Below are 27,822 nucleotides of genomic sequence, written 5' to 3'. Positions count from 1 at the left end.
CTTAGTAATGAGCCTTCAACAGTGTTGACATCCATCATTATTTTTCTCTGTGACTTTTAATGGCTGCATAATATTTCAGCACACGGGGAAGTGCTGTAATTATCCCAGTCTCTACGTGGGCCTGTCCCAGCTTCTGGGAATGGCCCAGGGTGTGTTGCTCCATTCATCTGCCTCCTTCTGGAAGGGTCTTGCACTCTGCCTGCACATTCCAGTAATGTGTCTAGGTTCCTTTTCCTCAGTTCTTTGTTCAGGGCTTTTACAGAATTAATCTCCACTGTCATGGTTCTGTCTTGTGCATCTGTGCCCCCATTAAGAACAAGTAGGGCTCACTGCCCACCACCTGTTCACAGTCCTGCTCAAATCGTGTTCCTCTAATTGAATTGGGAAAAATATGCAACCCCAGGGCTGCCCACAGAGGAGGGCAAAGAGCTAGTGACTGAACCACCACCAAGGAAAGTTAAAGCTGAGATAGGAGGCGGGGCCACACATTGATATTCTGTGTAACAGGTGGGGGGGGTGGAGAGGGAATCCCCAGAAGCCGTGTCAATGCAGTTAACTATGAATTTTCAGTTGAGTGTTGATGTCAGTGTTTTCTTCGTGTGCTAGATGCATTTCAGGGTGCCCGACTATCCACACTTAAAGCAGAGGGTGTTCCCCTCCCTGCATGGACCTTGCAGCTCTGAGTAGTTATATGCCAGGTTATGGAGTGCAGATTGTATCTGGTCAAGCCTAGCGGACCTGGGTGGGATGAAAGTCTGTGTCATGCGCACGTGCATGTTGCACAGTTGCTTCAGTTGTGTCCGGCTCTTTATGGCTCCATAGACTGTAGCCTGCCAAGCCCTTCTGTCCGTGGGGTTCTCCAGGCAAGAATACTGGAGTGGGTTGCCATGCCCTCCTCTAGGGGATCTTCCTGACCCAGGGATCGAACCCGCTTCTCTTGCATCTCCTGTATTGGCAGGCAGGTTCTTTACCACTGGTGCCACCTGGGAAGCCAGTATGTCATGACTGATGCTCAAATCTACAGTTTGGGAGGGCTGGTTAAGAGTTGATCGGCCATTGAGGTTGCTGCTGGGGGATTTGCATCGAGAGGCATAGTGGGGAGCTGCCGGTGAGTGCAGCAGCAACAGTAGGTACCTGTAGGCTCTGTTTTTGGAGCCTAGAAACCGAGGCCAAGGATAGGAAGCACCTCCTTGAAGTGTGGAGTGGAGCTGTCCTGAGGATGGGGCCTGGGTCACACAAGTTTTTCAGTCCTGGGTCCTCCAAGGCTTAGCTGTGCTGTGATCATACTCTCTCTGAACCTCCACTCTGCATGGTAACCCCCGCTCCACCTTCCTCCCCTGACACACTCGAGCTAGTTGAATGGGCTCAGCTCCCTGTGATTATCCTAACAGGGCGGCCCACATGTGTCGGAGGTGGTTGTGGTTCAGGAGGATGGTCATCTCTGCTGCCCACCCAGCCACTGCCCTTCCTGTCTTGTGCAGACAGCCCAGCTCCCAAAGCTGCCTGCCCTTTTCCATGGGACGTTGCTTGGGAACCTCTGGAACCAACTGTTAGGGCTTTTCCTAACCTTGAAGTGGACACTGGGAGCAGTGCCCTGCTGAGTCATTGACTCACACATCTGTAAGGTTTACAGAAATCTCTCATGGCTGAGCGCCACCCAGGGCGGCACAGATGGTGACACACTCACTCACTGTTTAGGGACTCCAGCCTGGAGAGGCCAGGGGACCTGGAGGAGAAGGCTTGGGGCAGGGGCCTTGGGTGGACTTGAGAAGAGCATTCATATATCGCATGAGGAGGCTTACAGGGGCACATTGTGCCAGGAATGGGAAACTGGTGTGAGGTCCCCTGCAGACCACTGGTTCACACGTGGTTGCCCCTTGGGAGCGAGACAGGCCCCGCTTTGTAGTCCAGGCGCTGGGAGGCAGAAGGCGAGGCGTGTGTCAAGGAACATGGCAGCCTGACCCCCATGTGAGCTTCCTGATGCGGTGGCCATCCCTTCCCGCCACGTCTTATTCCTGATGCCACCAGGGAAGCCCTCTGGGGAGGTCCTCTGCTTCCCTCTGCTGCCCCGGCGAGCAGGCATCCTGATGCTACCCAAAGAAGCCCATTGAGATGGTTCAGGAAGGACCTGGGCTCAGTGGTCCTCTTCCTGATGGGACCTGCCGGCTTCCAGGAGGAAGGGCAGGAGGACTCAGTGTTCGGGCAGCTGAGGAGGAATTGTTCTGCTCTGTGTGAGGGGAGGGCGTGGCGGCGAGGAAGGAGGCCGTTGTGAAGCCCAGCAGACACCTCTTGGTCAGACTCAGAATCTGGAGCAGCTGAAGCACCTTTGGTCCAGAAATGCAGCCTACAATAGCAGCAGTGGCAACAGTTCGGAGATGTAGGCTTGTGGGAAGGACCAAGGCATTCACTGGTTCTGAGTGATGCTCCTTTACTAGAACTCACGGTAAGCTTATGGCTTCTAGGCCCCTGGACTTGGCAGGGGCTGTTGCGCCAGAGGCCACCGTGTTGTTAAAAAGACTTAGCCTGACACTCAGCCCACTTCTGTTATCTTTGAGACCGGATGGAGGGAAACAGTGGTCAGTAGATCTAGGGTAATTACAGGGAGAGCATTTACAGGCAAGTAATATGATTCCATCTTTTAAATATTTTCCCCCTCCGGAAAGCAGAAGGCAAATGCTGGTACTTGTATTCAATTATAACCATTTTCCATTGGGTTTGTTTCCTTGAACCGTGATGGAACTGGGAGAGGATCTGTCTCATAGCCATGGGCATGGTTGGCAGGGTTACAGGGCTACTGCCTGTCCTTCCAGATGTTGTTTCCATGCCATCCTTAGGTTGGGGTAAGGGGTGATACAGGTGAAGAATACTGTGGGGTGGGTAAGACTCTGGAGCATTATCCCTGCCTTTTAGGGAAGGAGTGGAGGGCATTGGCAAGAGGTGAGTGACAGGAGAGGAGGGCCCGGGTGGAGGAGCAGGGAGGTGTGGGCTGGTCCTCATGCCAGCCACGCCGTGGGATGAAAGAGCCGTCCTGGAAGTACCCATGTCTTCCCTGTTGGTTAAACACTCAAGGATAGAGGAGCCGGCCGCTACTGCTGCTGCTCGTGTCTGACTCCGTGTGACCCCATAGACGGCAGCCCACCAGGCTCCCCCATCCCTGGGATTCTCCAGGCAAGAACACTGGAGTGGGTTGCCATTGCCTTCTCCAATGTATACTATATACAGCTATATAAAAGAAGACCCAGAATTCCACTCAATCTCAAAAATGCTGAGGAAAACTAAGGAACATCTCTGTATGGAATGATGGTGTTTATGTAAAAAACTGAACAATAGTGTATATTTTCAATGGTTTTATATATATTTTTATTAAGTATTTTTTTAAAAAGTCAGAAGTGATCCGTTTCTAATTCTTAGCAATACCAACCTCTGGGAAAAAGAAGGGAAAACAGGGTTAGATCTGGTAATCTGAAGAGATTAAAGGTTTGTTACATTGTAACTAAAATTTTTAAGTTTTGTCTAAATCAAGTAAGTATTCAGTTCAGTTTAGTTCAGTTCAGTCGCTCAGTCGTGTCCGACTCTTTGCGACCCCATGAATTACAGCATGCCAGGCCTCCCTGTCCATCACCAACTCCCGGAGTTCACTCAAACTCATGTCCATCGAGTCGGTGATGCCATCCAGCCATCTCATTCTCTGTCGTCCCCGTCTCCTCCCACCCCCAGTCCCTCCCAGCATCAGAGTCTTTTCGAGTGAGTCAACTCATCGCCTGAGGTGGCCAAAGTATTGGAGTTTCAGCTTTAGCATCAGTCCTTCCAGTGAACACCCAGGGTTGATCTCCTTTAGGATGGACTGGTTGGATCTCCTTGCAGTCCAAGGGACTCTCAAGAGTCTTCTTCAGCACCACAGTTCAAAAGCATCAATTCTTTGGCGCTCAGCTTTCTTCACAGTCAAACTCTCACATCCATACATGACCACGGGAAAAACCATAGCCTTGACTAGACGGACCTTGGTTGGCAAAGTAATGTCTCTGCTTTTTAATATACTATCTAGGTTGGTCATAACTTTCCTTCCAAGGAGTAAGTGTCTTTTAATTTCCTGGCTGCAATCAGCATCTGCAGTGATTTTGGAGCCCCCAAAAATAAAGTCTGACACTGTTTCCACTGTTTCCCCATCTATTTCCCATGAAGTGATGGGACCAGATGCCATGATCTTTGTTTTCTGAATGTTGAGGTTCAAGCCAAACTTTTCACTCTTTTCTTTCACTTTCATCAAGAGGCTTTTTAGTTCCTCTTCACTTTCTGCCATAAGGGTGGTATCATCTGCATATCTGAGGTTATTGATATTTCTCCCGGCATCTTGATTCCAGCTTGTGCTTCTTCCAGCCCAACCATTCAGTATTACAGTAATCCAAGTCTGTGCCCCAACCAGTAATGCTGAAGAAGCCGAAGTTGAACGGTTTTATGAAGACCTACAAGACCTTTTAGAACTAACACCCAAAAAAGATGTCCTTTTCATTATAGGGGACTGGAATGCAAAAGTAGGAAGTCAAGAATCACCTGGAGTAACAGGCAAATTTGGCCTTGGAGCACGAAATGAAGCAGGGCAAAGGCTAATAGAGTTTTGCCAAGAGAACGCACTGGTCATAGCAAACACCCTCTTCCAACAACACAAGAGAAGACTCTACACATGGACATCACCAGATGGTCAACACCGAAATCAGATTGATTATATTCTTTGCAGCCAAAGATGGAGAAGCTCTATACAGTTAGCAAAAACAAGACCAGGAGCTGACTGTGGCTCAGATCATGAACTCCTTATTGCCAAATTCAGACTTAAATTGAAGAAAGTAGGGCAAACCACTAGACCATTCATGTATGACCTAAATCAAGTAAGTATTAGAATGTTTAAAAAACTTGTGAAGTCATGGTTTAGCAGTCCTGTAAGGTGGTAGCTTCAGCATTTAGCAGTGAGTGAATTAGACAAAAGCTCAAACTACCAGGGGCTTATTAGCTAAACGTTCTGGGATGTGAGGCAGCCTAGTGACTCAGCTGTGTGTATGTCACGGAGATCAAAGTTGGTTTGGGATGAAGTGATTCATTGCGTTTGCAGCCCTCTTTGTTCTGGAGCTGGTAGTCACACTTTAGAAGTGGCATCAATAATTTAACGTTTATTCATCATTGTCTCCAGAACTTCTCTTTTAGGTACCATTGGGGATTTCAGTTAAAAAAAGAACGAAGAAATAAATGATAGTTTTGTCCTTGAACTTAACACCAGGTCAGGCCCTCATCTCGCCTCACCTGATTCTTAATTTGGTCTCCCTGCTTCCAGTCTTGCCCTCTGCTCTGTCCTCCGCCTGCCACTTGGCTGATGATTCAGAAACACAAATCTGATCCGTCTCCTGCTTCCCTCTTCCCAGCTTCCTCTGTCCCAGTGGAGGGGTTTGACTTTATGAGTGTGCCTTTCAGTGCCTTTCCCCATTGGGCTCTGGGGTGCCCCACAGTCACACGACACAAGAGACCTTGGCATGCCTCTGCTAATTCTGGGACATACTGCGGTGTTTTCACATGGCGTGTACCTCTCCTTGCTTGCTTCAAGACCCATGTTAATACATCTGTAAAACCTTTTTGGCCTTACTTTCTCTCCTTTTGAGAGATCTTAACCTTGTACTTTGCACCTCACTGTCATCGCATCCTGTTGTATAGTATTAATTAGTAACGTGTATTTCTTTGGGGAGTTATGTTTTTTGTTTGTTTTTAAAGTGTTTATTTATTTATTTTCTTTTGTCAGCTTAGGATAAAACTGTGTCTTATTCATCTCTCCTTCGCAGTCTCCATGCTAGTCTACTTCTTGTAATAGGTATTCAGAAAGTGTCCGCTGAAAATGTAGCAGAGTTCTAGCTATCTTTGCCATGTAACACATTGTTCCAAAACTCAGTGACTTAAAGTAATCACTTTATTATGCTCACAGAGTCTGTGGGTTGAAAATTTGGGCAGACACAGCAGGAGTGACTTCTCTCTGCTCTATAGTGTCTAGAGCCTCGGCTGAAAGGATCCCGAGGATGGGATCACAGTGGCTCACAGCTCAGGCCTGGCACCTTGAAGTATTGTTCCTGCACTTGCCTAGCTGGTGGTGCTGGCTGTTGATTGTGAGCTCTGCTGGGACTCTGGACTGGAGTACCCTCCCCATGGCCTCTTTCTGGGCTTTGGACTCCCTCACAGCATGGCAGCCGCAGGACTTCTTCCATGATGGACTCAGGTTGCAGAGTGGAAGCCACATCGCTTTTTATGACCTCGCCTTGAAAGTCACACCAGGTCACAAACCTGCCCAGATTCAAAGGGAAAGGGATAAGCTTCCTCTGTTGGTCTTGCTGCAGAAGAGCATGTGGGACAGGAGATATTGTTACTGCTGTGTTTGGATAGGGCTTGCCAGGTGGTGCTAGTGGTAAAGAACCTGCTTGCCAGTGCAGGAGAAATAAGAGAAGTGGATTCCATCCCTGAGTCGGGAAGATCCCCTGGAAGAGGGCACAGCAACCCACTCCAGAATTCTTGCCTAGAGAATCCCATGGACAGAGGAGCCTGGCAGGCTGTGGTCCATGGGGTTGCAGAGTCGGAGACTACTGAAGCGACTTGGCACGCATGCGTGTGTTTGGATAATAGATCCTATGGTGGTGTTGTGGGAGAGCTTAGTTCACAGCCAAGAGCTAGTATCACTGGCTGCTATTGCTACTGGGGCTTCCCAGGTGGCGCTAGAGGTAAAGAACTGGCCTGCCAACGCAGGAGATGTAAGAGGCACTGTTTTGATCTCTGGGTTGGGTTGCTACCCCAGAAGAGGGCATGGCAACCCATTCCAGTATTCTTGCCTGGAGAATCCCCAGGGACAGAGGAGCGTGGCGGGCTACGGTCCATGGAGTCGCACAGAGTCTGACACGTCTGAAGCGACTTAGCGCACGCTACTGTTACTACTCCAGACGCAGGTTGAATGCATATTGAGTGCTTACGATGGGCCAGACTCTAAGTTTCTTAAGTGGACTAAATCATTTATGCCTTCAGCAACATTATGAAGAATATATTACTTTAGAGGTGAGGGTGCTGAGGCACAGAGAGGTTAAGTAACCAGCCAGGGTCTCACAGCTACTGCCTATGCTGGAGAGATCAGGGGCAGAGAAGATTCCAGAAGTAGCTCCATTCTTCAGGTCTGCTGCTGGATTGTGCCACTGCACATATCACGTGGGTGTTGATGGCTGCTTCAAGGGATGTTTTGATGAAAGTAAGGACCCGGATGCAGGTCTGGTGGTCTAGGGAAGCTGAACTGTGAGCCATCCTGGCTCTGTGGCTCCGCTATGTTTGGACCTTGGTCAGGCCACCCTTGGAGGGCAGTGACATTGACCATCCTTGTTAAGGTGTTTTTTGTAGTGTAGGTGTCTGCAGCCTGCCTTCACGAACCCCTTCCCCACCGCAACTCCTGCCTCAGGTTCTGATTCTATATGGTGAGGCCCGAAGAGGATGCACCGATAGGGTTGCTGTGAGCATTAAAATTAATACATATAGCTCACTTTCCGTAATCAGGGCCCAGCAAGTGCTGACTCTTGTTGGTAAGGGCCAGGCTCTGTGTCTGTCTGTCCCCTGTCCAGAAATGGATCAAAGGAAGATGCTTTTTAGCTCGTGCCCCTTCTTATCCTCCCTTGGCTGAAGGCCGGAAAGTGGGAATCCCCAGCCTTGTCATTGGAGTGGGCTTCCTCACTGCTGTCTTGGGAGCCTTTCTGTTCTGTGAGGCCCTTGGGAAGCTTGGTCTCCACTCCATGGTTGGTCCGTTTGGCCTTTTTAACCTGAGACCCTGCAGATACCCCATCACAGTCTTCAGGACCGAGTTGGCAAGGAAGCTAAGTGGGTGGATTGTCATCACTTATCACTGATATTCATGAGGCATGTTCAGTATGAACCACAGACTCAGAAAACCATTAATCCTGTTCTTTTGTCATGGAGAAAGTGATTTAACTTCCAAGACCCTTTCCTCACCTGGTAAATTTGTCTATAATGAAATCCCCCTTGGAGGACTTCACTGATGGTCCAGTGGTTAAGAATCTGCCTTCCAATACAGGGGATGCAGATTCGATCCCTGGTCAGGGAACTAAGAGCCCACATTGCTGCTGGGTGAGTGAGCCCGCCTGCTCTAAAGCCTGCACTCTTCGGTAAGAGAAGCCTATTTGAAAAGATAAAAAATAAAAAATAGATAATTAAGGCCAAGAGACATTGAGTAGATTAGCAAAGTTAAATGAACTCATTTATTTGTTGTAAGGATCAAATAAGATGATGTATACAGAGAAGTTAGGATACTGCCTTACATACTAGAGTGCTTATCATCTTTGTCATTAACCTTCATTTTAAAACACATACTTGCTTATTTTTAAAAAATGGTAAAATAGAGAAAAGGAAAAGAGATGGGGGGGAAATCATTCACCACTCAGATTCAGCCCAGTACCAATGTTTTGCTTGGTCATTTTTCTAAGTACAGTATTTTTTTTTTAACATAAATTTACTGCCTGTGCAGTTTTGCATTTTTAACTGAAATTCAAACATTAATGTTCTCTTTAATGGTTTTGTACTTAGAAAAGCTTTTCCTGATTTTGGGTTGGTACCTATCTCATGTAGATAGAACCAAGAAGAAATTTTTAAATATTCATTTGATGACTTTCACAGTAGTATTTGATCTCTAGGATTACCTCTGAGATGGATATATGTTGTGTTACATTATTCCCATTTTACAGATAAAGAAGTGTCCTTATGTGGCCGAGTCACATGTAGAATTTGCAAAAGCTGTCTGCTGATTGAGCTCTGAGGATTATACAGGTCACAGCTGGAATAGATGTGGGATGGTGAGCTAGATCCTTCTGACACTTTGACACGCTCACTTACGTGTCTTGAATTAGGCATTAGATCCTGTGCTTAGAGATGTGAGTGTCTCAGCCCAGGCATGTTCCAAAAATGCATGAGAAGCTGACTTTCACAGGCACAGCAGCCGCCCCTCCCTGCTCACTAACTCCTGAATCATACTGCCCCTAGCCAGGTTGTCTAGGATGCAGCACAAAGGAAAAAGTGGGAGCAAACATGAATGAGCCGTATATTGAAAAACTAGTTAAGCTATATCATGTGTTTATGTGCCTAGAAACTGTCCAAACTAATCTGAAAGGACCCAGCCTTTTCCACTATTTATTGTCTAAAGCAATGATTCTTAATCTTTTTCTTTTTTTCTGGATCGTGAATCCTAGAATCTCTTGAAGTTTATGGAACTCTTTTCTGGAAGAACACACACAAGTTCATGTGATATAATTTTTCATTCCATTTTAAGACCCATTGGTGTCTTTATCATTCATATGTGGGTACAAAAAAAAATTACCTCAAAACTTAAAGGAACAGAGCATTCTTCTCACTTCTTTGTAAATGTAAAACTGCTCTAAAAAAATTGTCCTAAAATAAAAATCTTGATTGGAGAAACTGTGTTCTGCTGAACCAGTAGTTACTGCAATTGTGAATATAATTCTTAAAGCAAAAACAAACAAAAAACCCAGAGTGGAAAACAATAGGAAGCATTATTCTCTCCTGCGGTTTCTGTGGATCAGGAATTCAGGAGCATCTTAGCTTTGGCTCTGTTGCTCGCAGGGAGGGTGTAGTCAGGATGTCATCTGAAGCTGCAGTCACTGAAATCTTGACTGGGGCTGGAGGAGGCGGTTCCAAGGTGGCTTAGTTACATGGCTGGTTGTTGGCACTAGGCTTCATGTGGACCTGGTCATAGGCCTGCTTTGGTGTCTTTGTGACATGGCATTTGGCTTTCCTCGGGATATGTGAGCCCATAGAGCGAGGCAGAAATCCCAAGGTCTTTTTATGACCTAGTTTTGAAACTCACACTCCATTGTTTCTGCATTTCCTGTTAGTCACATGTGTCAGCTCTATTAAGTGCAAAGGGCAGGTCTGAGGGAGTAGCTCTCCAGGTGTGCCACCTCCCAGCACTTTGACCTGGAAGTTCTCCTCATCCTGTCATTTAGGGTTTTTATGCAGAGCAGTGGGAGCAGTGTGTGTTGTTACTACATAGGCATGATTGATTAAATCTTGGGCCACCGGTGATTAAACTCTACTTCCAAACCCTTTCTCCTCCTTTGACTTCAGAGAGTGGGGCTGAAAGGTCCACCCCTCTAAGCATGACCAGTCCCTCTGAAACTAAGGACTCACCTTGAATTACCTCATTAGCATAAACTTCTGTTTGTTCCAAGAGGCTCCTTGTGAATGACAAAAGACACTAACTCAGGAAATTCTAAGAGTTTTAGGAGTTCTGGGTCAGGAACCAGTGACAAAAATCAAATACATAGTTTTTATTGTTGAGTTTGGCTGCTTGCTGCTTGAAAGCCATGAAAGAGATGAGTGTGGTTGGAAAGGAAAGGTTGCTCTATTGAGGAGGTTGATAACCTGGGGAGATGACATTCATGCTCAACTCCCAACTCAGAAGATTCTGCTTGACCATGAAAGGGATGTCAGAGTCTTCTTTATCTTCTGCTGTGTGCAGACTTTCTTCTTATTGGTTAGAAAGAAAAAAGAAAGTGAAGTCGCTCAGTTGTGTCCGACTCTGATTGGTTGGTGGTGAGGTAATAGGGTGGTGCTCCAGTAATCTCCAGCATAACCTGAAGTTACCATCCTCTACCTGGGTGGGGGCCTTAGTACCTGTGCTGTGTGCTGTGTTTAGTCCCTCAGTCATGTCCGATTCTTTGCAGACCCCATGGACTGCAGCCCTCCAGGCTCCTCTGTCCATGGAATTCTCCAGGCAAGAACACTGGCGTGGGTTGCTCCAGGGGATCTTCTCAACCCAGGGATCGAACCCAGTTCTTCCACATTGCAGGCAGATTCTTTACTGTCTGACCCACCAGGGAAGCAGGATAGGGGCTTAGTACCTGCTGAATTCAAAACTATTGATGTTTTTTGGTTTGTTTGTTTTTGGTTTTGCCACAGGGCATGGGCTTTCCTGGTGTCTCAGATGGTAAAGAATCTGTCTGCAATGCAGGAGACAGAGAAGATGCAGATTTGATACCTGGGTCAGGAAGATCCCCTGGAGAAGGGACTGGCTACCCACTCCAGTATTCTTGCCTGGAGAATTCTCTGGACAGAGGAGCCTGGTGGGCTATAGTCAGTCCATGGGGTTGCAAAGAGTCAGACACAACTGAGCAACTAACACACAAACAACAACAAAAGTATTGGGGAATCTCAGTTCCCTGACCAGGGACTGAGCCTGTGCCCTGTGCCCCCTGTAGTGGAACTGTAGAGTCTTAACCACTGGACCTTCAGGGAAGGCCCTCAAAGGTATTGTTTTTGCATAATCCTTGAGGAAGAATCCAGACCCTGTCCCATGGTGGTAACAGTAGAAGGAACAGTACTGTTCCTTCTCAATTTCTAAATTTCTCTCCCTTCTCAGATTGTTGTTTAGTCTTTGCAACCCCATGGACCATATAGCACGCCAGGCTCCTCTGTCCTCCACTGTCTCCCAGAGTTTGCTCAAATTGGTCATTAAATTCTCTGATTAGCATCTCTTTGAATCTGCCCTTGGGAATTCAGAGAAGGTCAAGGAGGCTGGATGAAACCTATTTCCTATGAATGAGAAACAGGGGACCTGAAAAGGATTTGTATCCAGGAGGGCCCCATAGAGTCCTGCTCTGTTTCATTATTATTCATATATCACATTATTCAAAACAGAAGAAATTTCGTACAGTAATCATGCATTGTTTTTATTTTGGTTAAATGTTTTTTCATAATTATTCTGTTTGCAGGGGTCTGAGGGAAGAAGTAAAAATAAAGAAGAAAATAAAAATCACTTGCCATTTTTTTCACCCAGTATTTTCTTTCTAGTCCTTTCATTTGGTTATGAGTTTCTTTTCTCTATAAAAATTTGTTTGTTCAGATATAATTAACATATAACATTATATTAGTTTCAAGTGTACAACATAATGATTCAATATTGTATGTGTGGTGAAATTGTTACCAAACCAAACTCTGGTCTCCTACCAGATACATGCTACAAAGCCAGTCTACTGACTGGTTGTGGTGAGGAAAGCACAGTGTTTATTGCAAGCACCAAGCAAGGCTGCTAATGCTCAAAGATCCAAACTCTCCAATGGCTTTCAGAGAAGAGTTTTCAAAGGCAACATTAGAGGTGAGGGTTGCAGAATGTGTGATCAGCTCGTGACCTTTCTTCTCCGTGGTTGGTGGTGAGGTAATGGATTATGGTTTTAGAAACCTTAACCATCCACCTTCTGGTTCTAACCGGTTTGGGGTCTAGTGCTTGTGGTCAACATATAGTCTCCATCCTCCACCTTAGGTGGGAGGGGTCTTAGTTCCTGTGGAACAACTCAGAGATGTGCATCAGATTGTTCTGTGTATCTCTCGAGGAGAAAGTAGGAGCCCAGTGTCTCTGTTTTGTCTTTGCACTGTCGTTTCAGCTGTCATTACTTCTCTTGCTAGACTGCTTTTCCTTTGTTCCCGCATTGCCTCAGTTCTCTAATTACTGCTTGAGTCTGCTCTTTGGAGCTTGGGGAAGGCCTGCTGCTGCTGCTGCTGCTAAGTCACTTCAGTCGTGTCCGGCTCTGTGTGACCCCATAGACGGCATCCCACCAGGCTCCGCCGTCCCTGGGATTCTCCAGGCAAGAACACTGGAGTGAGTTGCCATTTCCCTAGGGAGACTTAAAACCTCTTTCTGTAGTCAAGAAATGGGGGACAGAGTGGGGCTTTTGTACTCAGGAAGGCCCGGCAGCATCCTGCTTGGTTTCAGAGTGATTACCTCCACAAATCTAGTTAATTAACATTAACTAGTTAACTACATTCAGAGAAGGCAATGGCACCCCACTCCAGTACTCTTGCCTGGAGAATCCCAGGGACAGCAGAGCCTGGTGGGCTGCCGTCTATGGGGTTGTGCAGAGTTGGACACGACTGAAGCGACTTAGCAGTAGCAGAAGCAGCAGTTAACTACATTGGCACATGTAGTGACAGAACTTGTAAGTTTTATTCTCCTAACAATGTCAAATACACAGTACAGTATTGTTAACTGTAGTCACCATGCTATAGATTATATCCCTGCTGCTGCTGCTGCTGCTAAGTCGCTTCAGTCGTGTCTGACTCTGTGCAACCCCATAGATGGCAGCCCACCAGGCTCCCCCGTCCCTGGGATTCTCCAGGCAAGAACACTGGAGTGGGTTGCCATTTCCTTCTCCAATGCATGAGAGTGAAAAGTGAAAGTGAAGTCGCTCAGTCGTCTAACCACTGTAAAAGACTAATAGATGTCTACTGTTCAAGGACTTGTTTATTTTGTAACTGAAAGTTTGTACCCTTTGATCACCTTCACCCACTTCCCACCTCTCCACCCCTTAGCATAACACCCCCAAGGTCTATCATGTTGTTGAAAATGGTATGATTTCTTCCCTTTTTATAATTGAATAATATTCCGTTGTATTTATATACCATAAGCTGTTTATTCATTCATCAGTTGATGGGCACTTAGGTTACTTACATGTCTTGGCTGTTATAAATAATGCTGCAGTGAACATAGATGTTCATATATGTTTTTGAGTTAGTATTTTTCTTTCCTTCAGGTAAATATTCAGAAGTGGAATTGCTGAGTCATATGGTAGTACTGTTTTAATTTTTTTGCACAACTCTGTATTATTTTCCATAGTTCAGTCGCTCAGTCGTGTCTGACTCTTTGCAACCCCTTGGACTGCAGCACGCCAGTCTTCCCTGTCCATCACCAACTCCCAGAGCTTACTCAAACTCATGTCCATTGATTCAGTGATGCCATCCAACCATCTCATCTTCTGTCATCCCCTTCTCCTCCTGCATTTCAATCTTTCCCAGCATCAGGGCCTTTTTCAATAAGTCAATTCTTCACATCAGGTGGCCAAAGTAGTATTGGAGCTTCAGCATAAGTCCTTCCAATGAATATTCAGGACAGATTTCCTTTAGGGTGGACTGATTGGATCTCCTTGCAGTCCATGAGACTCTCAAGAGTCTTCTCCAACAGCACAGTTCAAAAGCATCAATTCTTCGGTGCTCAGCTTTCTGTATAGTCCAAGCCTCACATCCATACATGACTACTGGAAAAACCAAAGCTTTGACTAGACAGACCTTTCTTGGCAAAGTAATGTCTCTACTTTTGAATATGCTGTCTAGGTTGGTCACAGCTTTTCTTCTAAGGAGCAAACGTCTTTTAATTTCATGGCTGCAGTCACCATCTGCAGTGATTTTGGAGCCCCAAAAAATAAAGTCAGCCACTGTTTCCACTGTTTTCCCATCTATTTGCCATGAAGAGATGGAACCAGATGCCATGAACTTAGTTTTCTGAATATTGAGTTTTAAGCCAACTTTTTCACTCTCCTCTCTCTCCTCTTTCACTTTCATCAAGAAGCTCTTTAGTTTTTCTTTGCTTTCTGCCATAAGGGTGGTGTCATCTGTATATCTGAGGTTATTGATATTTCTCCCAGCAATCTTGATTCCAGCTTGTTCTTCATCCAGCCTGGCATTTTGCATATAAGTTAAATAAGAAGGGTGACCATATACAGCCTTGACGTATTCCTTTCCTGGTTTGGAACCACGCTATTGTTCCATTTCCAGTTCTAACTGTTGCTTCTTTGACCTGTATACAGATTTCTCAGGAGGCAGGTAAGCTTGTCTGGTTTTCTCATCTCTTTAAGAATTTTCCACAATTTGTTGTGATCTATACAGTCAAAGGGTTTGGCATAATCAATAAAACAGAAGTAGATGTTTTTCTGAAACTCTCTAGCTTTTTCGACAGAGAAGGCAATGACAACCCACTCCAGTACTCTTGCCTGGAAAATCCCATGGACAGAGGAGCCTGGTGGGCTGCAGTCCGTGGGGTCGCTAAGAGTCAGACACGACTGAGCAACTTCACTTTCACTTTTCACTTTCATGCATTGGAGAAGGAAATAACAACCCACTCCTGTGTTCTTGCCTGGAAAATCCCAGGGACGGGGGAGCCTGGTGGGCTAATGTCTATGGCGTCGCACAGAGTCGGACACTACTGAAGCGACTTAGCAGCAGTAGCAGTAGCAGCAGCTTTTTCGATGATCCAGCTGATGTTGGCAATTTAATCTCAGGTTCCTCTGCCTTTTCTAAATCCAGCTTGAACATCTGAAAGTTCATGGTTCACGTACTGTTGAAGCCTGGCTTGGATAATTTTGAGCATTACTTTGCAGGTGTGTGAGATGAGTGCAATTGTGCGGTAGTTTGCACGTTCTTTGGCATTGCTCTTCTTTGGGATTGAAATGAAAACTGACCTTTTCCAGTCCTGTGGCCACTGCTGAGTTTTCCAGATTTGCTGGCATATTAAGTGCAACACTTTAACAGCATCATCTTTTAGGGTTTGAAATAGCTCAACTGGAATCCTATCACCTCCACTAACTTTGTTCATAGTGATGCTGCCTGAGGCCCACTTAACTTTGCACTCCAGGATGTCTGGCTCTAGGTGAGGGATCGTGGTTATCTGGGGCATGAGGATTTTTTTTGTATAGTTCTTCTGTGTATTCTTGCCACCTCTTAATATATTCTGCTTCTGTTAGTTCAGTTGCTCAGTCGTGTCTGACTCTTTGTGACCCTGTGAAGCACAGCATGCCAGGCCTCGCTGTCCATCACCAACTCCCGGAGTCCACCCAAACCCATGTCCATCGAGCTGGTGATGCCATCCAACCATCTCATCCTCTGTCGTCCCCTTCTCCTCCTGCCCTCAATCTTTCCTAGCATCAGGGTCTTTTCAAATGAATCAGCTCTTCGCATCAGGTGGGCAAAGTATTGGAGTTTCAGCTTCAATGTCAGTCCTTTCAATGAACCCAGGACTGATCTCCTTTAGGATGGACTGGTTGGATCTCCTTGCAGTCCAAGGGACTCTCAAGAGTCTTCTACAACACCATAGTTCAGAAGCATCAATTTTTTGGGGCTCAGCTTTCTTTATAGTCCAACTCTCACATCCATCCATGACTACTGGAAAAACCATAGCCTTGACTAGACGGACCTTGGTTGGCAAAGGAATGTCTCTGCTTTTTAATATGCTGTCTAGAAATGGCAACCCACTCCAGTGTTCTTGCCTGGAGAATCCCAGGGACGGGGGAGCCTGGTTGGCTTCCGTCTATGGGGTCACACAGAGTCGGACACGACTGAAGTGACTTAGCAGCAGCAGCAGCAGGTTGGTCATAAGTTTCCTTCCAAGGAGTAAGCGTCTTTTAATTTCATGGCTTCAGTCACCATCTGCAGTGATTTTGAAGCCCAGAAAAATAAAGTCAGCCACTGTTTCCACTGTTTCCCCATCTGTTTGCCATGAAGTGATGGGACCGGATGCCGTGATCTTAGTTTTCTGAATGTTGAGCTTCAAGCCAACTTTTTCACTCTCCTCTTTCACGTCATCAAGAGGCTCTTTAGTTCTTCACTTTCTGCCATAAGGGTGGTGTCATTTGCATATCTGCGGTTATTGATATTTCTCCTGGCAATCTTGATTCCAGCTTGTGCTTCCTCCACCCCAGCGTTTCTCATGATGTAGTCTGCATATAAGTTAAATAAGTTAGGTTCGTACCATTCATGTCCTTTATTGTGCCCATCTTTGCATGAACTCTTCCCTTGGTATTTCTAAATTCCTTTAAGAGATGTCTAGTCTATCCCATTCTATTGTTTTCCTCTATTTTTCTGCATTGATCCCTTATCTCTCCTTGCTATTCTTATCCCTCCTTGCTATTCTTTGAAACTCCAGATTCAAAGGGGTATATCTTTCCTTTTCTCCTTTGCCTTTAGCTTCTTCTTTTTTTCTTCTCTTTTTTTCTGTAGTGTCTACACCAGTTAAATTCCCACTAACAGGACACAAAGATTCCCTTTTTCCACATCCTCGTCAGCACTTGTTATTTCTTGTCTTTTTGATAGTAGCCATTCTAATAGGTGTGAGATGATTCCTCATTGTGATTTTAGTTTGCATTTCCCTGATGATTAGTGATGTTGAGCATCTTTTCAAGTGTCTGTTGGCCGTTTGTGTGTCTTCTTTGGAAAAAATAATCTGTTCAGATGCTCTGCCCATTTTCCCATCTGAGTGTTTCTTTGCTGTTGAGTTGTATGAGTTCTTTATAAGGACTTTGTTTTCATTAGAGCAGTTTGGGGTTTACAGTAAGATTAAGAGGCAGATGCAGAGAGATTTTCCATATACCCTTAGTCCCGTAGGCATGCATAACTTGCCGCATTATCACCATCACTCGTCAGAGTGGTGAATTTTTAAACCAGGAATATGTTAACACACCATAATCATCCAGAGTCCAAAGTTTATCTCAGGGTTCACTACTGGTGTTATACACTGTGGGTTTGGACAAATGCATGATGATATGTGTCCATCACTGTAGAATCATACAGAGTATTTTCATTGCCCTAAAGGTATTAGTGCTCTGCCTGTTCATATCCCTGCCCTCCATAGTCAGTGATCTTTATGGAGACTGATCTGCCTCCATGGTTTTGCTCTTTGCAGAATGTCATTTACTTGGAATCATACAATGTGTAGCATTTTCTGATTGGCTTCTTTCACTTAATATGTGTTTTCAAGTTCCTCCATATTTTTTCACGGCTTGATTGCCCATTTCTTTTTACTGTTGAACAATGTTTAGTTGTCTGGATGTATCACAGTTTGTCCTTTCACCTACTGAAGGACATCTCATTTACTTCCAAGTTTCAGCAGATATGAAGAGAACTGCTGTAAATGTCCATGTGTATGTTTTTGTGTAGATAGAAGCTTTTAGTTTCATTGTGTAAATGCCAAGGGGCACAAGTGCTGAATTGTATGGTAAGAATATGGTTGGTTTTACAAGATACCACAAAACTGCCTTCCGAAACGTCAGCACCATTTTGCATTTCTACCAGCAATGAATGAGTGTTCCTCTTGCTGCACATCGTAGCCAGCATTTGGTGTTGTTAGTGTTCTGAACTTAGGCCGTTCTAATAGGTATGTAGCAGTATCTCATTTGTTGTTTTAATTTGCATTTCCTTGATGATGTGTGGTGTGGAGCATCCTTTCATATGCTCACTTTCAATCTGTATATCTTTTTTGGTGGGGTGTCCGTTAAAGATCTTTGGCCCATTTTTTAATCAGGTTTTTTTTTTTCTTATTAAGATTTGGTTTTATATTTTACATAACAGTTCTTTATCAAATATGTCTTTTACAAATACTTTCTCCCAGTCTATGACTTGTCTTTTAATTCTCTTGATATTGGCTTTCACAGAGGAGAAATTTTAAATGTTAATGCAAGCCAACTCATCAATTATTTCTTTCATGGATCATGCCTTTGGTGTTGTGGTTAAAAAGACATTACCATACCAGAGGTTATCTGGACTTTCTCCTGTTATCTTCTAGGGGTTTTATAGTTTTGCATCTTACACTTAGGTCCGTAATCTGTTTTGAGTTAATTTTTGTGACGTGTGTAAGGTCTGTGTCTAGATTCTTTTTTTTTTTTGCATGTATCTAGTTGTTTGAACGCTATTTGTTGAAGAGGCTATCTTTAGCCACTCCTGTACTCTTGCCTAGAAAATCCCATGGATGGAGGAGCCTGGTAGGCTGCAGTCCGTGGGGTCGCTAAGGGTCGGACACGACTGAGCGACTTCACTTTCCCTTTTCACTTTCACTTTGTGTCAGAGATCAGTTGACTAAATTTATGATGCTAATGTAAGTGATTATTATGCTTTTAACTTTAAATTCTCAATTGTTAGTTATTGGTTTATAGAAAAGCAGTTGACTTCTATATTAACCTTTTGTATTCTGCAATCTTGCTATAATCACTGAATAGTTCAGTAGTATTTTGGCAATAACATTTTTAAAAAATTTTTACACAGGCAATCATGTCACCTGCAAGTGAAGAGTTTTGTCTTCCTCCCCACTGTGTATACCTTTTAAGAGTATACGAATATGTATACTGTTTTTTCTTGCCTTATTGTAAAGGAATGGCAAGAAGGCACATATTTGCATTGTTCTTGATCTTAGTGGAAAAGTTTTGAGCTTCTCACTGGTCAATGTGATGTTAGCTAAAGGTTTTTTGTAGGTAGTCTTTGTCAAGTTGAGAAAGTCTCTGTTCCTAGTTTGCTGCGAGTTTATAGTGAATAAGTGTTGGATTTTGTCAAATGCTTTTTCTGCATCTGTTGATATGACCGTGTGGTTTTTCCTTTTTAAACTTTGATATGCTGTATTACATTAGTTGATTTTCCAATATTGAATAAGTATACCTGGGATGAATCTCACTGGTTCTAGTATATAAGTCTTTTTATACTTTTTGGATATGATTTGCTAATATTTTCTTGGGAATTTTTGCACCTGTGTTCTTGAGAAATATTGGTCTGTAGTTTTCTTATAATGCCGTTGTTGATTTTGGTATCAGGGTAATGCTGGCCTGATGTTAATAGAATGAGTTCAGTTCAGTTCAGTCGCTCAGTCGTGTCCGACTCTCCGCGACCCCATGAATCACAGCACGCCAGGCCTCCCTGTCCATCACCAACTCCCGGAGTTCACTCAAACTCATGTCCACAGAGTCGGTGATGCCATCCAGCCATCTCATTCTCCGTCGTCCCCTTCTCCTCCCGCCCCCAACCTTTCCCAGCATCAGAGTCTTTTCCAGTGAGTCAACTCGTCGCATGAGGTGGCCAGAGTATTGCAGTTTCAGCTTTAGCATCAGTCCCTCCAATGAACATCCAGGATTGATCTCCTCCAGAATGGACTGGTTGGATCTCCTTGCAGTATAAGGGACTCTCAAGAGTCTTCTCCAACACCACAGTTCAAAAGCATCGATTCTTCGGCGGTCAGCCTTCTTCACAGTCCAACTCTCACATCCATACATGACCACGGGAAAAACCATTGCCTTGACTAGACGGACCTTGGTTGGCAAAGTAATGTCTCTGCTTTTTAATATACTATCAAGGTTGGTCATAACTTTCCTTCCAAGGAGCAAGCGTCTTTTAATTTCATGGCTGCAATCAGCATCTGCAGTGATTTTGGAGCCCAAAAAAATAAAGTCTGACACTGTTTCCACTGGTTTTCCATCTATTTCCCATGAAGTGATGGGACCAGATGCCATGATCTTTGTTTTCTGAATGTTGAGCTTCAAGCCAACCTTTTCACTCTCCTCTTTCACTTTCATCAAGAGGCTTTTGAGTTCCTCTTCACTTTCTGCCATAAGGGTAGTGTCATCTGCATATCTGAGGTTATTGATATTTCTCCTGGCAATCTTGATTCCAGCTTGTGCTTCTTCCAGCCCAGCGTTCCTCATGATGTACTCTGCATATAAGTTAAATAAGCAAGGTGACAATATACAACCTTGACGTACACCTTTTCCTATTTGGAACCAGTCTGTTGTTCCATGTACAGTTCTGACTGTTGCTTCCTGACCTGCATACAGGTTTCTCAAGAGGCAGGTCAGGTGGTCTGGGATTCCCATCTCTTTCAGAATGTTCCACAGTTTATTGTGATCCACACAGTCAAAGGCTTTGGCATAGTCAATAAAGCAGAAATAGAAGTTTTTCTGAAACTCTCTTGCTTTCTCCATGATCCAGCGGATGTTGGCAATTTGATCTCTGGTGCCTCTGCCTTTTCTAAAACCTGCTTGAACATCTGGGAGTTCACGGTTTACATACTGCTGAAGCCTGGCTTGGAGAATTTTGAGCATGACTTTACTAGCGTGTGAGATGAGTGCAATTGTGCGGTAGTTTGAGCATTCTTTGGCATTGCCTTTCTTTGGGATTGGAATGAAGACTGACCTCTTCCAGTCCTGTGGCCACTGCTGAGTTTTCCAAATCTGCTTTCACTATACGTATTAAAGGCATTGCATCAATAATTAAAAACCTTTCAAAACAGAAAGCACCAGGCCCAGATGGGGTCACTGGTGAATTCTACCCAACATTTAAGGAAGAAATTATATCAATTCTCCACAATCTCTTCTTTGGGCAGAAACAAAGGGAATACCTCTTCCTATTTGTTTCTGCCCAAAGAAGAGATTGTGGAGAATTGATATAATTTCTTCCTTAAATGTTGGGTAGAATTCACCAGTGACCCCATCTGGGCCTGGTGCTTTCTGTTTTGAAAGGTTTTTAATTATTGATGCAATGCCTTTAATACGTATAGTGAAAGTCGCTCAGTCATGTCTGACTCTGCGACCCAATAGACTGCAGCCTGCCAGGCTCCTCTGTCCATAGAATTCTCCAGGCCGGAATACTGGAGTGGGTAGACTTTCCCTTCTCCAGGGGATCTTCCCAACCCAAGGATCAAACCCAGGTCTCCCTCATTGTAGGTGAGGGTGCTGAGCCAGCTTTACCAGCTGAGCCACCAGGGAGGCCCATACTATTAAGCCTATCCTTATAGACCTGTTCAGATCATCTTTGCTCCTTATGTGAGTTTTGCAGATTGTTTATTTCAAGGAGTTGGTCTGTTTCATCTAGGTTTATCAAATGTGTGGTCACAGAGTTGTTCATGCTGCTGTTGCTAAGTCACTTCAGACGTGTCTGACTTTTTGCGACCCTGTGGACTGTAATCCACCGGGCTCCGCTGTCCATGGGATTCTCCAGGCAAGAATACTGGAGTGGATTGCCATGCCCTCCTCTAGGGGATCTTCCCAATCCAGGGACTGAACCTGCATCCATCACTTATGTTTCCTACATTGGCAGGCAGGTTCTTTTACCTCTAGCACCACCTGGGAAGCCCAGAGTTGTTCATAGGTTTCCTTTACTATTCTTTTAATCTCCATGGAATCTTATAATTCCCTCTGTTTCATTTTGGATACTAATAAGTTAGATTCTCTTTTTTTCTTTGTTAACCTGGCTAGAGGGTTGTTGATTTTATTGATCTTTTAAAAACACCAGCCTTTGGTTGCATTGACTTTCTCTATTGATTTTCTGTTTTTAATTTCATTGATTTCTGCCCTAATTCTTTTTTTTTTTTCCTGCTCTAATTCTTATTTATTCTGCTTACTTTGGATTTACTTTACTCTTCCTTTCCTAGTTTCCTAAGGTGGAAACTTACTGATTTAGTTTTTCTTCTTTTCTAATTTAATGCTATAAATTTTCCTCTCAGCACAGCTTTCCCTGAATATCATAACTTTTGATAAGTTGTATTTTAATTTTCATTTAGTTAAATTTATTTCTCTTGAGATTTTTTTTTGTGTGTGTGTTATTTAGAAGTGTGTTGTTTAATCTCCGCATATTTTGCTATTTTCCAGTTACCTGTTATTGATTTCTAGGTTAATTCCATTTTGGTTTGCCAATAGATATTATATCATTGTATTTTTAAAAATTTGTTAAGGGTGGACTTCCCTGGTGGTCCAGTGGTTAAGAATCTGCCTTTCAATGCAGGGAACATGGGTTCGATCCCTGGTTAGGGAACTAAGATCTCGCATGCCTCGGAACAACTCAGCCCTTGCACCACAGCTAGAGAGCCTACATGCCACAACTCCTGAGCCCAGGCACCACAACTCCAGAGTCTGCATGCTGCAGTGAAAGATCCCACGTGCCACAGCTAAGACCCAATGCAGCCAAATGAATAAATAAACAAATGAAACGAAGTTATTAAAAATTTTGTGAAGGGGTGTTTTATGGCCCAGAATGCGGTCTGTGTTGGTGAATATACTGTGTGAGCATGAGAAGAATGTGTATTCTGCCTGTTGGATGAAGTCTGTAGATGTCTATTGTATCCAGTTGATTGAAGATATTGTTGAGTTCAGCTTTGCCCCTTATGGATTTTCTGCTTGCTGATTCTGTCCATTTCTGAGAGGAGGGTGTTGAAGTCATCAACTGTGATAGTGGATTTGTCTACTTCTCCTAACAGTTGTCTCACTTTTTGCCTCATGTAGTTTGAGGCTCTTTTGTTACCTGCATACACAGTAAGAACTGTTATATCTTCTTGGAGAATAAGTCTTTTAATCACTATGTAATGTCCTTCTTTGTTCCTGTTAATTTTCCTTACTTTGAAGTCTGTCTAAAATTAGTATAGCCACTCCAGCTCTTTTGGTTAGTAAGTTGAAACTCCAGTAATACTTTGGCCACCTCATGCGATGAGTTGACTCACTTTGGAAAAGACTCTGATGCTGGGAGGGATTGGGGGCGGGAGGAGAAGGGGACGACAGAGAATGAGATGGCTGGATGGCATCACCGACTCTATGGACATGAGTTTGAGTGAACTCCGGGAGTTGGTGATGGACAGGGAGGCCTGGTGTGCTGTGATTCATGGGGTCGCGGAGAGTCGGACACGACTGAGCGACTGAACTGAACTGAACTGAACATGGTATATTTTTCTCCACTTGTTGACTTTTCTTATTTTTGTTTGCACTGGGTTTCTTTGCTGAGTGCAGCCTTTTGCTCGTTGCAATGAGTGGGGCTTCTCATTACAGTGGTTTTTCTTGTTGCAGGGCACAGGCTTTAGGTGCAGATTTAGTCGTTGTGGTGCACAGGCTTAGTTGCCCTGAGGCATGTAGACCAGGGATTGAACCTGTGTCCCCTGCATTGGCAGGCAGATTCTTATCCACTGAACCACCAGGGAAGTCCCACCCATTTACTTTTAATCTTTGTGTCTTTATGTTTAAAGTGGTTTCTTGTAGGCAAGATATCTTTGGGTCGTGTTTTTAATCCACTCTGACAATCTCAGTCTTTTAATTGGTACATTTAGGTTGTTGACCTTTAAAGCAATTATTGATATAGTTGAATTAGTATCTGCCATTTTCATTAATATTTTTTGTTGCCCTTGTTTTTTGTTCCTATTTTTGTTTCCCACTCTACTGTCTTTTGTGTCTGTCAGTGTTCTTGCCTGGAGAATACCAGGGATGGCAGAGCCTGGTGGGCTGCCTTCTGTGGGGTCGCACAGAGTCGGACATGACTGAAGCGACGTAGCAGCAGCAGCAGTCCTTTTTATACAGTTATATATAATACTTGGATTGTTTTAATTTAAAAAGTGATACTTATTGCACAATAAGAAATGTCTAAAGAAAAAAATATTACTTAAAAAAAAGGTGATCCCAGCCCAGAGGAACCTTCTGTTATGTGCTGAGGGAAGATGAAAGGTGCAGTGGAGTTAGGGGATGCCTTGGCCAGGGTTGGGGATCTGGGTCTTTTTGAAGGTAGCAACATTTAGGAAGGGCTTCCCAGGTGGTGCTAGTGGTAAAGAACCTGCCTAGCAATGCAGGGGACATAAGAGACTCAGGTTCGATCCTTGGGTTGGGAAGATCCCCTGGAGGAGGGCATGGCCACCCACTCTAGTAATTCTTGCCTAGAGAATCTCATGGACAGAGGAGGCTGGTGGGCTACAGGCCATAGGGTTGCAAAGAGTCAAACATGACTGAAGTTACTTAGCATAGCACAGCTTTAGGAAAATGAGATCTGGATAGTAGGGGCAGTGCCTGGAGAAGGAAATGGGGACGGTGGGGGGTATGGAAGGGGAATTAGACCGCTGAGAAGAAAAGGTTCATTTCTATTTCTGTGCTAAGGTCCACTTCCTAAGAACAGCATTATTTTCAGGGTTCAAAGGCCCTTTGTGAGGTGGGAAGGAAATTAAGGAGATATTTAATAAGCAGGTGCAGCTGAATGTGTGTGGTTAAAGTACAGTCTACTATCTGTTTGTTTATTTGTCAGGACTGTTTATAACCAGCTTCTTACAGGAGACAAGTTGTTTTGACCCTGGTGCCCTGGCTCATTCAGGCCACTTAACACTGTTTACCTTTCTGGGGAATAATGTGTATGATCCCCTGATGTAGTGCTTCTGTAAGGTCTGTAACTAGAATGCATGCTGGGTGAACTCAGCATTGCGTCACCGCAGCCAATATCTGATGGGCCTCAGCTACTTTCTATTGCCCGTTCACTGGAGGAGAATAAAACTTTCTTGACCCAGATCGGTGAAGGCAGGAGTTCAAAGCTATTGAGAGCCTTAAATCAGGATCTGGTGTTTCGTTTGAGCCCCTGGCTGACACTCTCTTGATAGAGACATCTTGACACTGCTGTGTTGAGTTTTTTTTTTTTTTTTAAAAAAAAAAAACAAACACAAACCCGAATGCCCAGGTGTTGAGATTTTTTTTTTTAATCCCCTAATTCCCAGGTTTCTTCACACCAGAACAATTACATGGGGTGGGGTCCAGGCCCTGTTATTTTTTAAAGCTCTCTGGGTGATTCCAGTGCAGGTCTAAGGTTAAGTCCTGCGTTAAAGAAGGATGCTGGCTTGTCCTGACCTGCCTCCAGTCCTCTTTGTAGCAGGTGGGTACTGGTTGTGGCTTTTTTGTCATAGAACACTAAAATGCAGGGAGACCTAAATGTTGTGAATGTAGTTATATTGTTTTCAAAGTTCTCCATTTCTGGAGTCCTTCAAACATTTGGCTCAAGTGTCACTGTGTATATATAGTGCTCACTCACTCAGTCATGTCCGACTCTTTGCGACCCCATGGACCTGCCAGGCTCCTCCATCCATTGAGATTCTCCAGGCAAGAACACTGGAGTGGGTTGCCATGCCCTCCTCCTGGGGATCCTCCCAACCAGGTCTCAAACCCAGGTCTCCTGCATCACAGGTGGATTCTTTACGTCTGAGTCACCAGGGAAGCCTGTATATCTATATATGGTTTGTTTGTTTGTTACATTGTCAGAGGGAGAGTACACATAGTGAAATGCAGCACACTACATTTTAACATACTGAAAACAACTCGTGAGCTGTTTGTCAACGATCTTGAATATAGTCGTAAATGGTGTCGACCAGAATATATCAAGTGAATCCACATACCACTTTGATTTGATTTGCCACCGCCGTACCCCCCTTTTCACTTTCCTTGCTTCTGTTGCTTAAGCCACGATGGGATTCCATGTAAGATTTTGTTTGGGAGAAAAGATTCTGCATAAATAAAAGTTTATAAGCCACAGGCCTTTCCTTGTAAGGTCTGTTTTAGATTAGATCAGTTTGCTTTAAGGCCCAAGCATCCCCCAGGCTGGGCTTCGAGCTAGGATTTGAGCCGTCCCAGCTGTTCCCCAGCTGGATCCACTTCAGATACATTTACACTGGGGCAGCCGTGATTGCCTTCCAGAGGGGGAGTAGGGGAAGTTTTCATGAAAATGGGAATGGGCTGCAGCTGTGGGTGGAAGTGGGTGGCCCAGAGATGGTGTGGTGTCATTGTCAAGAGGCCATTGGCCTGACCTTGAGCGATCACTGGCCAAAATCCTGTTCCCTGTGGATCCAGAGCCGTAGAATGGTCCAGCCAGGAGAGGCCCGCGTTAGCAGCTTTTCCTTTGCTGTTCTTCAGTTGCTATGTCCTGTCTGACTCTTTGCAGCCCCATGAACTGCAGCACACCAGGCTTCCTTGTTCATCACCAACTCCCGGAGCTTGCTCAAACTCATGTCCATTGAGTTGGTGATGCCATTCAACTATCTCATCCTCTGTCGTCCCCTTCTTTTGCTTTCAATCTTTCCCAGCGTCAGGGTCTTTTCTGATAAGTCGGCTCTTTGCATCAAGTGGCCATAGTATTGGGGTTTCAGCTTCAGCATCAGTCCTTCCAATGAATATTCAGTGTTGATTTCCTTTAGGATAGACTGGTTTGATCAAGCAGCTATTCTTTAAGGACTAATTATGGGCTGGGCCCTATGCTAGGAGCGTTACAGATCTTGTCTTATTCAGTGTTTTTGATGACTCTGTGAGGCACACATGATAATCCCCATTTTATGGATGAGGAAACAGGCTTCAAGAGGTTAAGTCACTTATCCAAGGTCACAGGTAATAAGGAACGAAGCTAGTCACACACGCTAGTCCCCTCCAGAGCCTTCCTAGAAATCATCTTATGGGTGAAGAGATTGAGGTCCAGAAAGGAAAAGCCGCTTGTCCAAGATGGCACCACCAGCTCCGGTTCCTGGAAAAGCTGCACCCAGCCCTTACCCGCCACAGGGTCACGTCCCCTACCGCCTGCTCAGTGGTTCAGGCACAGTCAGCTGTGCTGGCATGAAATGAGAAAGCAAACTCACTATGTTTCTTATTCCCAAGTCTGCGAGGGGAGACCATGTTAACAGCATAGAGAAGGCAGGCAGAGGCCATTTGGAGAAGCAGATCCCAGCCAGGAGGCGGGGCAGCCGGTGGTGAATCAGAGCCCAGTATCCAGGGCAGCCTGGAAACTTCTTTGACTTGGGGCCGCACTGACAGTTGCCCCCATCAGTGGTGTGTGGGCATCTGGGCGGCAGGGTTCTGCGTCAGCCCTTCCCATTCCTGTTCATGTGAACAGCAGCCTTTAGGAGCTCAGCTCCACCTCCACATGTGGAGGGAAGAGGGTGTAAGGAATGTGTCCATGGTGGCCTGGGAGTAGCTACCTTTGCAAATAAGGGTGTGGAACCAAAGAAAGGATCCAGGACTCCCTTCTTCCAGCTCTCTAATCAAGAAAGGAGCATTTAATTTCAGCCAGATTGCAGGGCGGTTGCTTTTGTTCTCCTCTGAATTTGTGCCAAGGATGTAGCTTTCCCTGCTCATTTTTTAAAAACTTTATAAAGAGCACTAATAAATAGGTATAAAACTGCCACGTAAATGACAGAGAGACTAAATGAAATTCCCAAGGGTCAGCCATTGAATAAATAACAGGACCATGTCCTTGCACGATCACATTCTTATATATGCAAATTAGGGACAGTGTCTTACCACGGAATGTTTTAATTAATATTTATAAATCGCAGAGCGCCTCAGAAAGGGCTGCTAAGTTATTTATATTATTATCATGTCACTTGAATAACAAACCCTTTGTAGATAGCTGCCTGCTTTGTATTTTAGTCTGAGAAGTAAGAGAGCC

General features: G+C 44.6%; 1 protein-coding gene across 7 annotated transcripts in view; it reads left to right on the top strand.

Moving 5' to 3' along the window:
* The window catches only part of IGSF3 (immunoglobulin superfamily member 3), a 127,197-nt gene that overhangs the window by 42,352 nt on the left and 57,023 nt on the right, over positions 1-27,822 (top strand). The gene's annotated exons all lie outside the window — the stretch shown is intronic.

The sequence above is a fragment of the Moschus berezovskii genome, chromosome 4, assembly GCF_049115385.1.
Source record: "Moschus berezovskii isolate FMDL1 chromosome 4, NW_MosBer_1.0, whole genome shotgun sequence".
Classification (NCBI taxonomy): domain Eukaryota; kingdom Metazoa; phylum Chordata; class Mammalia; order Artiodactyla; family Moschidae; genus Moschus; species Moschus berezovskii.
The sequence above is the reverse complement of the archived record's forward strand: the minus strand, read 5'-3'. Positions and strand labels throughout refer to the sequence as shown.